The 12,035-nt window shown below is 36.7% G+C and overlaps 1 protein-coding gene across 9 annotated transcripts in view; it reads left to right on the top strand.

Annotated features, from left to right (window-relative positions):
* Nucleotides 1–12,035, top strand: part of GOLIM4 (golgi integral membrane protein 4) — a 72,212-nt gene that overhangs the window by 3,985 nt on the left and 56,192 nt on the right. The window lies entirely within an intron of this gene.

The raw sequence follows: 12,035 nt of genomic DNA, 5'->3' as shown, positions 1-12,035 counted from the left end.
TAAGTGGACTTCTTTAAAAAATATGACTCTTGAAATATTTAAGTAGTTTGAACCTGTAATCTGAAGGTATTCATTTGTTAAGTGAGCATATTTAGGTCATTTCAGTTTAAGAATGGGTTGTAATCCAGAGCTTATTTGAAGAGTAGGTTATGTCTAACTCCTGGTGCATTTTGTAGTAGAATAGGTCCATAAGTAGGAGACAGTGGGGGTTGACATGGGGTAAGTACCAAGACTAGGCAAACCCTCTCCCCCACTGAAAACAAGTGTCTGTGTCTTTACCAAACCGTCTCTCACCTGTACTGTCTGTTAATTATACTGAGAAGCGGGGAGAGATTGCATATTGGTGGCAGAGGCAGTTCTAACAATCTTTGACCAGCACAGTGTTTCCTTAACCTTTAAAAAAAAATTTTAAAACTCCTTTCAAGTGGACCATGCACCATTCCCTGAGTTTACACATAGTCGTTCTTAGCTTTGACTGGCCATGAGAATTACCTAGGTACCTTCCAGACCAATTAAATCACAGTCTTTGGGGGTAGAACCCGCCTGGCAATCTCTTCAGGTGATTACAGTGTGCAGCCAGGGTTGAGAACCAGAGCACTATAATCTTAAAACTGAGCCACTTCACACAGTCACTTTACCTGTTTGTCTGCAAAGACATTTGAAGTTTGTGTTTTTTTTCCACCTTGATCATGTGATTCACATTCTAGTCCTGTAACTTTTTATGTGAACTTGGGCCTCAGTTTCTTATTTACGTTATAGAGATTAGAATGACCTATTCTATAGGGGTATTGTGGGGATAAAATCCTTATTAAGCTGCTAACACACCTAGCACATGGTAGGTACTGCTCATTACTATAGTCATAGTCCCTCTTTCAGGTAAGATATTTCTTCCCAGGTTTGTCATGGGTAAAATTTTTAAATTGACAGAATTTGTTTTTATAGTTAGCCACTTCCTTTTATTGTTCTTAAGTGAACATCAAAGAAAATAGGTAAACTGTCATAAATCCGAGTCTTTGGAGTAGGGACCGTCCCTGACCATTTAGAGTATTGTTACTGATTAACTCTCTTCCATATCATTTCAGATTAGGACAGAGTGTAAGTGATAGAGATAAGCAATGACTTTTTGCGATAAGATCTGGGAGAGAGAGATAACTTTAAATTTTTTTAAAAAGTAGGGGCAAGAGCCCCTCATTCCAAAAACACTGTATGACATGATTGCAGTGCCCTTGGTCTTCCCAGTGATGACCAGAACCCATCAATAAAAGATTTATGTAATGTTTTCTATGCTCCTGTTCCAGGTAAGTGTATTATAGCAATTAAAAAAAAAAAAAAGTTTGATGCTTCTAAAGGTCATAATGTTATTTAAGTTAGCTGTCCTTTACATTGTGTTCTCCTTATACACAGGATAGCTAGCTTGAGCTTGAACACATTGTAGTGTAACTAGTTCCTCTGTTTTCAACCAACTCGGAATCTGTTTTTTTTTTGTTTGTTTGTTTTGTTTTGTTTTTTTACGTCTCCTTCGGCTCAGGCCCAGGCTTTTTCTTTATTCTTTCATTTCTTCATTTCTAGTACTTGGTGCCTGGCATCTACCAGGTTCTCAATATTGATATTGTAGGTTTATACCTGTCTAGTATTTTCTCTCTGCCTATGAATGTGCTTATATGTGGGTGGGCAGTAAAGTGAAGCGAATAAGGGCTGAGGAGTCAGAGCACTTGGATTTGAGTTCTTGGGGTTTTTTGTTTTGTTTTTTTAACCAGCCTTGTGATATTGGGCAAGTTACTTAACTTTTCCATGACCTGTTTCCATCATATGTGTTAATCAGGATAATAGTGCTTATAATAAGTTGTCATGAGGATCAATAGTTGTTAGCCAGTATGTAATGCTCAGAAGTGTGCAGCTTGCAATTTGAACTGTTGGGGAACCTCATGTACAGCAGACTGGTTCACAGACCTCAGTAATTTAGATCCATGGGAGTGGGCAGTGAATGGTAGGTATACTCATTTTTAAGTGAAAACTTAGGACTTATAAATGTCATTTACATATTGTCTATTTTCACTGAAGCTCATCAAGGTGTTTTTGTTTCATTCTGTTCTAAGGATGTAACTGAAATAATTACTCTTTAGGTTTAGTAGTTTTTATTTGTATGTAAAAGCCTGCCTTAAAATTCATTTCCTGAATAAAAGATAACACTTCTAAATACTTTTTGAAAATTTTACTCAATTAAGCGTTCCATTGATTATATTTGATTGCACAAATATATATGATTCCACACATTGTGTCTGCCTTAGTTATTCTTGTAAATTGGAACATGCCTATATTGGTTGACCATATAGGAGAATTGCTCACTATCTGTGAGCCTTTAGTTTAAGTCCCATGTGGACTGAAAGCTTTACCTTGCATGTTTTTTATTCTCTCCTGCCTTACCAAGGACAGTTTCTTATAGGACTGGTGCACAAGACCTGGTTTCAGTGACTTAAGGAATGAGTGAATTGGAGTTGGGGGCAATGATGACTGAAGCTGTCATGGACCAAAATGCAAATGATTTGGCAGAAACCAGAAGAAGGGGAGAGAGAGAAAAGGGGACTAATATCAGTTTATGACTTTGGAAACATTGAGAAAGATTCTTGCTCACATGTTTATGTCTAAAAAAGGAAGAAACAGACTAGTGAAGGGAGAGTGGGTTTGGCTTCAGATACAATTTGAACGTAATTCTGGTGTTTACCAGTAGAGTGACCCTGACCAGGCAAGCAACTTCTCTGAACTTTAATTTCTTTGCATGTGATTAGGAATAAAGATGTCTATCTTGCAGACTTGTATGGATTAGAAACAATACAACTAAAATGACTAGCATCAGTCCTAGAGCTCATTGCTACTACATTTATTAGGTAAACAGGACTACTGTTGCTGAATTAGTGTTGGGCTGTTTTTTTTGTTTGTTTGTTTTGCCCATTTACTACATCTAGTAGGTAATAGTGTTACTAGTTGTGTCCTAAATATGACTTTTTTCAGAACCTTGTGCCCAAATTGGCTGAAACTTTTATTTAAGATACTTTCACTCTGCCTTTTCTGCCATTTTGAACTTTTTTTTTTTTTTTTTTTGTGAGAAAAGACCTGAAAACACTTTACATGGTTGCAAATAAGAGTTGTTGTTTTTCATTGTGACAACTGTGTTCTTATTTTATCATTGAGGACAAAATAGTTTTGCTTCTTAACCAGTCAGTGGTTTGTGGGTTTTGTAGCTTTGTTTGGAAGTGAAAGTTATATATAACTTTATTATAAAAGACAAATGGCAAACTGTATTTTTATTTCAAGCCACTGTTATTTGAAGTGAATTTATTGTGATAGAATTTCAAAAATGTTTTTGAAGGAATTATTTTAAATACATAACTTCTATTGAGTGTCTGTTGTGTTCAGGTACTGTGCTTAACTATGTTACATGCATTTTCACATTTAAAAGTAACACGAGTACTTTAATGTGAGTGAGCATTTGAGGCTCAGAGGGGTTAATTAACTTGCCAGTGTCAAGGTCTAATCTAATGAAACTGAATGTAGAATCCTAATATGATTTCCTAACTCATGATCTTTCTACAGTACTCCATCGCGCACAAAAATTATTTTAGTGTCTCATGACAATATTACTGGTTTTGAGAAAGTAAGTAAGGTGCGTCGTATGAGGATTTAAGATAAAATTTAGAATAAAAAGTAAATGATATGATTATTTGATGCAGCATTTTCAGAGTGTAGGACATTTGCTGCTGTTACAAAAAGTGATTTTGGTTGATACTGGTGTTGATTTCAGGTGTTATGCAGGTGCTGCATAAAATAACATCGAATCACATAATAAAAAACATATGCTCTTTAAAAAAAATTCCTTTTCAGTGTGTTTTTGAGAAGTCAAGGAGAAACTCTCAATTTAATGCTAGACTCTCTCTCCTAGACAGAGTCGTTCGTTTTTCTCAAAAAGAGCATACTTCCTGCAGCCAGCAGCAGCCTGATAGCTAGAATTTAATAATTGTTTTGTTGATTTATTGCATTGGTTACCGTCCATTAATGCTGTGTAAGTCAGATTTTTCATTTACAATGTACTAGTATAACGTTTCCTTTTTAGAAGTGTATTTTAGGAGAAAAAGTGAATATTTGGCAACCTATAATACCTGTACAGGTTTTGTATGCATAAAGTAAGAACTCTTGTTTGAAGTATCTGCATGTCTGAAGTTTAGGAATGAAGTTCAACTCTGATATGAACACGGAATTTTACAGTGAAAACAATCATGAGGCTGATGCATCACTCATCATGTGTCTCAAGCTAAGCAAAGTACCCACATATCCAGACATCTGATACAGTGTAGCGTGCTTCCACTGTGTTCAGCCCTCTGGAGAGACCAGCAGCACCCTCTTCTCAATTAGAACAGAAATGAGTGTTGCTATTTTTAACAATGATATGTATTTCTGAATAACATATTTGTGTTCTTTGTTTTTATTGGCCTCTGAGTGCTTATTCAGAGGACATGCCAGTCATTGCCCTTCACTAATAAGCCTCACTAAATAGGCTCATAGCCAGGAGGGACAAGGGCATGAAATAAATTGCTCTTTATAACAGTGTGACCTTTTAAAAAATATTGCTTTAGCTATTTTTTATATATAAAATGTTACACTATGATAGTGAATAAAAAAGTTTAAAAGATATGCTGTCATTCTGAAGGATAAGGCATTATAGAACATTCAATGACACCCTTTGAGAGTAAATGAATTTAAGAAAAATCTAATTATTTTAGGAAAATTAAACGTTCTATTTCCCATTTCACGTCTCATTTAAATCCCTTCTTTAGGTGGAATTTTTTTACAAACAAAAAAATTCTGCAAATCTGCAAATCAGGATACTTAAGAGAGCTTTGGCTTGTATGCTGTCGACAATAACTTGATGCTATAAAATAAATATCCTAAATATAGATTAAAATTGGGTAGCTGATAATTACTTGATTACTTAGTTTGTTTAGTGTAGAACAGTTTATCATGTTTTACACTGGTAAGATTTAATATTATGAATCTATAATTTCTACTATGTCAATGTCTTAAACATTTCAAGAAAAATTTTAAAAGGACTTTATATCCTTTTTAAAGGTTTGATGCTATAAAACATGTTAAATTGTACTGATGTCAATCATCCCTTTTATTGAAAGATGAAAATAAGTTCTCTTTACTATATAGCTGAGCATCAGCTCAATATACAGAAGTCATCTAAGTTTGACCTGGGTGTGGGCGAAGCTTCTTGGGTGTAGTTCCTCACATACAACTTCTCAAGTGCAGTTCTTCTTCGTCTGTATATCTGTGAAACTAGAGTCAAGATTTCGGGCCTCAACACAACCAACATAAAACAGTGAGGCAGGCGTAAGCTACCTCCATATTCTCGTTCAACAAAGTGGAAAAATCCAAGGTATGTAGGAGTCGCTGGTTTATAGCAGTTCTGAAATCTGGGCAAATGTTCCTTGACTAGGTTTTCAGTCCTGGGAATATTTCTCCATGGCCGTTGAGTCTACCCTTTGGGCTATCGATTCCACTCTCTGAGTCATTCTTCCTTTTTCATGAAAGACGAAGAGGTGAGTCTCTTCAGCCTGCTTGCTGCCAGTAGAGTTTTTGGAACCTTTGACCTTTTTTCATTTAGTATTGTATCTGTCCTTTTCAGTCCAAACTGGCAGTTTTTGCTGATAAAATCCTCTCAAAACTTTTGTAGGTCTCCTGTGAAACTTGTTAGGGCTTACTCTGTTAGACAAAAACGATACCCACATATTTCTTGGAGATAAATCCTTCCCTATCTTGGGCTTCTGCTGAGACAAAGAGAGACAGTGTCCTTTAACTTCCTAAGACCTTTTGAAAGGATCTGTGAGCAACACCCTTAAACTTTTAGGAAACCCTGTCATCTGACTGAATGGTAGTGCTCTGAGACACAGCTTTTCCAAAGTCTTAACAAAAGGATTTCAAAAGCCACAATTTGTGGTCTCACCTTTAGATCATGTTTTTTTTCTTATAGTTCCCCGGAATTGTCTTTGTTTGGAAGCCATTTCTTAATTTTAGCACTGTTTGCTGTCTGGAAAGGCTGAGAATTTTCAAAACTATCAGGTCCTGCCTACTTTTTGCTTAGTAGTCCTATGAAGAAGGGCCCAGTTGGGACCCCCATAGTAGAGGCCTCACAGTATCCCCTGCTTCACTTTTCCTTGCCCTATAGCTTAACAATAGATTGTCCCCAGAGGCTTGACCCAGAGCTTGGAACTTCCCCTGCCATAGAGTATTGTCCTGAAACTTAAGATTAATGCCCTTATGCTTACCGATCACAATCTTTCTGGTCTAGCATTCTTTCCAGACTACTCCCATCTTTGTTCTTGGGTTGCCAATGCCACAAGAGGACCACGTTGCCAGAGTAATAGCTCTGTGAAGCATAATAGATCCACTAGAACTGCCATGCGGCCCCTGGAATAACGCCCAGATTTTCCCTTAAATACCCTAAGCCGGACTGAGGAAGCAAGGCAATTTTTTGAAGGTGTTCACCTGCTGCCCTCTCAGATCTCTGGTGCTCTGACAATAAGCGCTTTTTATAAATGCCCCAACTCTTGTGTCGATCTCTTGGCTGAGTGGTACAGGCAGCAGGAGCCCCGGAGTCGGTTGCCCTCTGGTTTCTCTTCCTTTGTCAATTTATCTTGTCACAGTTTACTGTAAACATTAGAAGACACCAAGTAGCATCTTCAACACTTTGCTGGAAAAAATCACCTTAGCTAAATCACCCAGTTCCTTTGGCACAGTTTTTACTTTTCACTTAACTGCAGTTGACTGCAGGTCACATCACTATACAGAAATGTGGGTATTGTTGAACCTTCTGCCACTACATAAGTTTTAGTTTCCAATAAAATTTTCCTCACTTTCATTTACGCCCTTACTAGCAATCTCTTCCCAGTCCAAAATTCCATGAACGATGTGTTCAAAGCACATTACAGCCTTCACTCACACTCTTAAGGCCCACTGCAGTTCCATAGACACTCCCACATTTTAGATGTTTGTTATGGCAGCACCCCACTTCCAGAATTGGTATTAATTATCCTATTGCATAGCAAATTATCCCACAACTGAATTGCCTTAGAACAACAAATAATATCGTTTCCGTGGGAAAGGAATCTGGACTTAGCTGGGTGATTCTCTCAAGATCTGTCATATTCCATGATGAAGCTGCTGACCAGGGCTGAAGTCATCTCAAAACTTGACTGGAATTGAAGAACCTGTTTCAGAATTCACAGTATGGTTGTTGTCAGGCCTCAGAAGATTTGCCTCCAATCTCACCTGGACTTTCCACATGGAAAGTTTCAACATGGAACTTCAGGGCAAGAAATCCAAGAGAGTTAGAGAGGGTGTGTGTAAGAACCCAGGACAAAAGTGAAAGTGTTCTAATAACCCAATCTTGAAAGTGATAAACGTCACTTCTGCCATATTCTGTTCATTAGAATTGAATCATTACGTTCAGCTGATGCTCAAGGGAAGGGATTTGGTGAAGGTGTGAATAATAGAAGATAGGGATTATTGAGGGTCATCTTAGTAGCTGCCCATGACGAGGTGAGAACATCATTACTTTCATTGTTGGCATGTCATTACCAAAGTTCTCATAAGCTAGCATTTATTGAACAGGCACTGCTCTAAATTGTTTTCCTGGATTATGCAACATAATACTTTTTTGTAAAAATGCTTTGCTACATGTTAAATGTGAATTAGCATTTAATTTGATGTATATTAGCAAGAAGTGGCATTTGAAATCATGACACTTCAGAGGAAAATTATTGAATGTATAAACCATCTGACCTAGAAGAATTAAAATGAAAAGAGAGTTCCAGGTGTAACTCTCTGAAGTGTAAACCCAACTACTAAGCTGTCGAGAGAAATCTCAAAGTGGAAAGCATCATGTCCTTGGGGAGTTTCAAAATCCACTGGCAATATGAGAACATTTCCCACTCCTACAAGTGATTGTTTTTATTGACAGGTAGATGGGGAAGCAGTGCAGTTTGCTAATTCGTATGGTATTTTCACTTGCTTCTGAATGTTCCTTCTGCAACCCTTAGTGAAGACCTTGGTATTTGGTAGAAGATAATTTTTTAAAATAGAGTTTTACTGGTCTTAGATGAAAATCTGTGATTTAAAGGGCATTAATCGCATGACTGATAATTTTAACTTGTTCATTCATCCTTACTTTGAAAGTCAAGTTTAAATATTGCAGTATATGAGTATTCTTTTCTGGTACTAATAAAATAAAAAAATAGAGCACAAGAGCATTTTATGAAAAAGTCACTAAATGTTTTCTGAACAATCGTAATTATAATATGACCTCACTCTTCTAAACATGTTTTAATAATTAGAAATGTATGAGATAAGTACTTATGTTTTCCTTTTGACTTTCCTAAACAGAATTCTATAAGAAATTGGATTGAAAAGTGGATGGAGAATATTTTGTCAAAATGTTTCAGGCCACATTACATTCAAGAACCAAGAAGAATCCTGTTCTTATCAGTGAGGAGTTGGTGTTGAATTTCTGTAGAATCTGCTTCTCCTCCTGCCTGACTCCTATCCGTATGGGTGCCAGATTGCTGCCACAATATCCATTGTTACTTTATGTTGCTGTGGACTTGTCTTGGTGATTGATATTCATGTGGATATCATAAGGCTCTTGTGACGTGTGGTCTCTGGTTGCTGTCCCAAAAAAACAAAATGGCAAAAATTCTCTACATGTTCTATAATGTAGTGCTAACATGTGCAATATGATTCTTAGGGAGATTTGCAGGTGTTTTTTTTTTTCTTATATACCTTTTACTCCCTTGATTGGTTGGAATCCATATGGACTGAGATAAAGATAAGAGATGCTCATTTCTGTTGAAGCCGTAGCTAGGAGTTAGCTAGAATAATGATATCTGTGAGTACATGTGATACTCCTTATATAAACCCCAAGAAGTCTTCATCTGAGGGTCCCACGGTAGCAACACTTCAAATAGAGGCTGAGCCTTTAAAGACTACTTTGTTTTTATTTTTGGCCTCCAGCTGTTCTTAAAACTGCCTCCTACCATCAACAAGTCATTCCTAAGACCACATGATGGATCTTGTCTGTGACTCTCTTCTCTTTAAGGGTGGCATTTTCAATTTGGGGTCCATGGGGGTCCATGAACTTTCTGAAAATATATATCACTTTGTGTCATTTTCCAAAACAGAAGTCATAGCTTTTATCAGATCCTAAAAGCATCAGTGACCTGAAAAAAATGTTAAAAAAACAAAACAAAACAAAACAAACAAAAAAAAAATACTGCTTTAGGGCAAATTCCTCTTTCTGAGGTCCTTTTAAGTCCACCTTGGAATTTGACCTCCCCTGGTCCCATCCCATGAACCCTCTAGAAAATAGCTGGGTTTGTAATAGGGTAGTAATGCTCACTACTATTCCTTTAAAGCCCTAACCTACTCCACCTACCTCAAATTTAAAAAGAATCTTTATTAGGGATCTAACTGGCATTTAATAGTTACATTCCTAGAATCCACTAGTAATTGCTTAGTAAATAATAATGCCTTGCAATTGTATACTTTTCAAATTGCTTTATATTCATATCATTTGGTCCTGAAAACAGCCCTATGATATCGAGTAAAGCAATATGCTTATGATCATTTTAAATTTGGGGAAACAGAAGTCACATAGCAAGACAGTGACACGTTTGAGATTAATGCTCATATTGCTTCAATCCTAGCTCACGACCCTCACTAATCCTTGGTTTCCAAGACTCTTTTGCTCTGGAACTGAAATAAGATTTTGATAGTATTCACAAACAGTTTTCTGACTTTGCCTTTGGAGAGAACGCTATCCTTTTCAAATTCTATGAAACAGTTAATATTCCCGGATGGTGACTCACCTGGACTTGAGAACTGGTCTCCTTGGAGTCTACCTGCCAACATTCCAAACCCACCCCCCACCTCTTTCTATCTGTGTGTTCAAGGAGGGTACTGATGGCTGCTCAAGCTGCTGCTTCCTGCTTCACCTTTGCAGCTTTTCCCTGTCTGTGGCATGCTTACCTTGTGTTTTTTTTTTTTTGGATTTCACATGCCCTGGAGGATTCAGGCAGGCTCCACAGGGACTGGGTCCCAGTGTATTAAGAGTGGAAGTCACTGTGGTCCACTTGGCTTTACCACCCTTTCTGTGGCACATTGTCCTTGATCCAAAATTAAGGGCTTGGGTTGTCCCTTACCTTAGCATGGTTATTTTTCAGGCTTCTGCATTCTGGAGTGTAGATAGGGCTTAAGCTAACACTTGGGATCCTGCTGACTTTCACCACAGGCTGTCACCTCTTGATATCTGTCTCTTCACCTTGACTTTACAGGAGACTTTGAAGCTCACTACTCTCCAGCTGTGTTTTTTAGTTTCCAGATGTAGAAGTCAAATCACTTCTAAATAAATCATAGATTGGTAAAGCGGGAAAGAATGTCTGTAGAACCCAGGTCGCAAAGAGCAGCATATGGATGTGTTTCGGTTTGGCCCACACAGTGCTCTGAAAAATTTCACAGTAGTTGTCTACAGGAAAAAGAAAGATATTTAATGTAAACATCCACATTTCTGACTTTAAAGTTATAAGATCCCTGGACACTGGGCCACATTCCTGCGTGGCGAATGGCCCACATTTTGAATGGGGCATGTGGGCTTCAGTTGGCAAAAATCCTCACTGGGAATTCTTTGATTAACTTCTTAGTTTATCAATGAAGAAAGCGAGCCTCAGAGAAACTGAATGACGACATCTGTGCTGTTGAATGTCGCAGCCATTGGTCATGTATGGCAAAAGTACAGCTAGTGTGACTGAGGAACTGAATTTCAAATTTGACTAATTTAAATTTAAAAATTAAAACTAAAGCATTGCAAAATATTTTTTCAAATAACTATTGTTTTGGTGGCACTACATATCCATTAACTGTTAGATATGATTGGTATACTACAGTGTACATATACTTTCTACTTTTTAAAAATTACAAATGTGATTCGCAGTATGTTTCTGTTGGACAGTACTGACCTGACAGAGTTCATACAGCTTGTTGGCGGCAGGTCTGGAATTTGTCTGCAGATGCCCACAGTTCTAAACACATTGTTTTTCTCTATGACTAAAATGTTGCCCAGCTTTTCTTCTAATTCTCAAAACCTTTTTTTTTTTAATAACACGTGTAATCTCACAAACTCCTAAAGGAATTTGTTTTTCTTCATTTTTATGGGCTACATGATACAGAAGTGATTTTATGTATAAGAAAGTCAAGCTCCATGTATTATCAACGATTATATAGTAAAGGTGATATTTTTAAATAATAAAATTAATATTTATGATGTATAAGACTTTTTAATTTTTTTCTCATTTTAAGGGATGCTGACCATTTTTCTCTGAATTTTCTCTGAATTATTTGTTTAAGAAAATAATTTTTAACACATTCAAAATAACATTGTATTTGATTTTGGCACAGTTGTTTATAAAATGTAGTCTAAAATTAGTTACTTATTATAGCTTTAGAACTAGACAAAATTACTTTTAAACCTAATATATTGAGTTCTTATACTTCACAAGAATCAAACACTTCACAAATAAAACATTGTGCATGTAAATAGCCCAGTGAAATCTAACATTTACTCTTTTATGACATTTTAGTTATTGAACTATGAATTGTAACATACATACATAGAAGTGCATAATTGTAAGCATACAGATTGATGAATTTTCACAAACACATTTGTGTTACTAACAACCTGATCAAACCATATAACAACACCAGTACCCCAAAGGTTTACTTGAGCTCCCTTCAATCACTTAACTGCTCTCCTACCTCCTAAGCATAATCACCATGGATTAAGTTTGCCTGTTTTTGTACTTTTCATAATTGAAATCTAACAATATATACTCTTGTGTCTGGCTTCTTTTAACATTGTGAGAATTAGCTGAGCTGTTCCATGTAGCTATAGATTGTTCATTTTTATTAGTATGCCATTGTGTAAGTCT

Source organism: Pteropus vampyrus, unplaced genomic scaffold, assembly GCF_000151845.1.
Source record: "Pteropus vampyrus isolate Shadow unplaced genomic scaffold, Pvam_2.0 Scaffold12, whole genome shotgun sequence".
NCBI classification, from domain to species: domain Eukaryota; kingdom Metazoa; phylum Chordata; class Mammalia; order Chiroptera; family Pteropodidae; genus Pteropus; species Pteropus vampyrus.
Note: the sequence above shows the minus strand (reverse complement) of the source record. Positions and strands in the feature narration are given on the sequence as shown.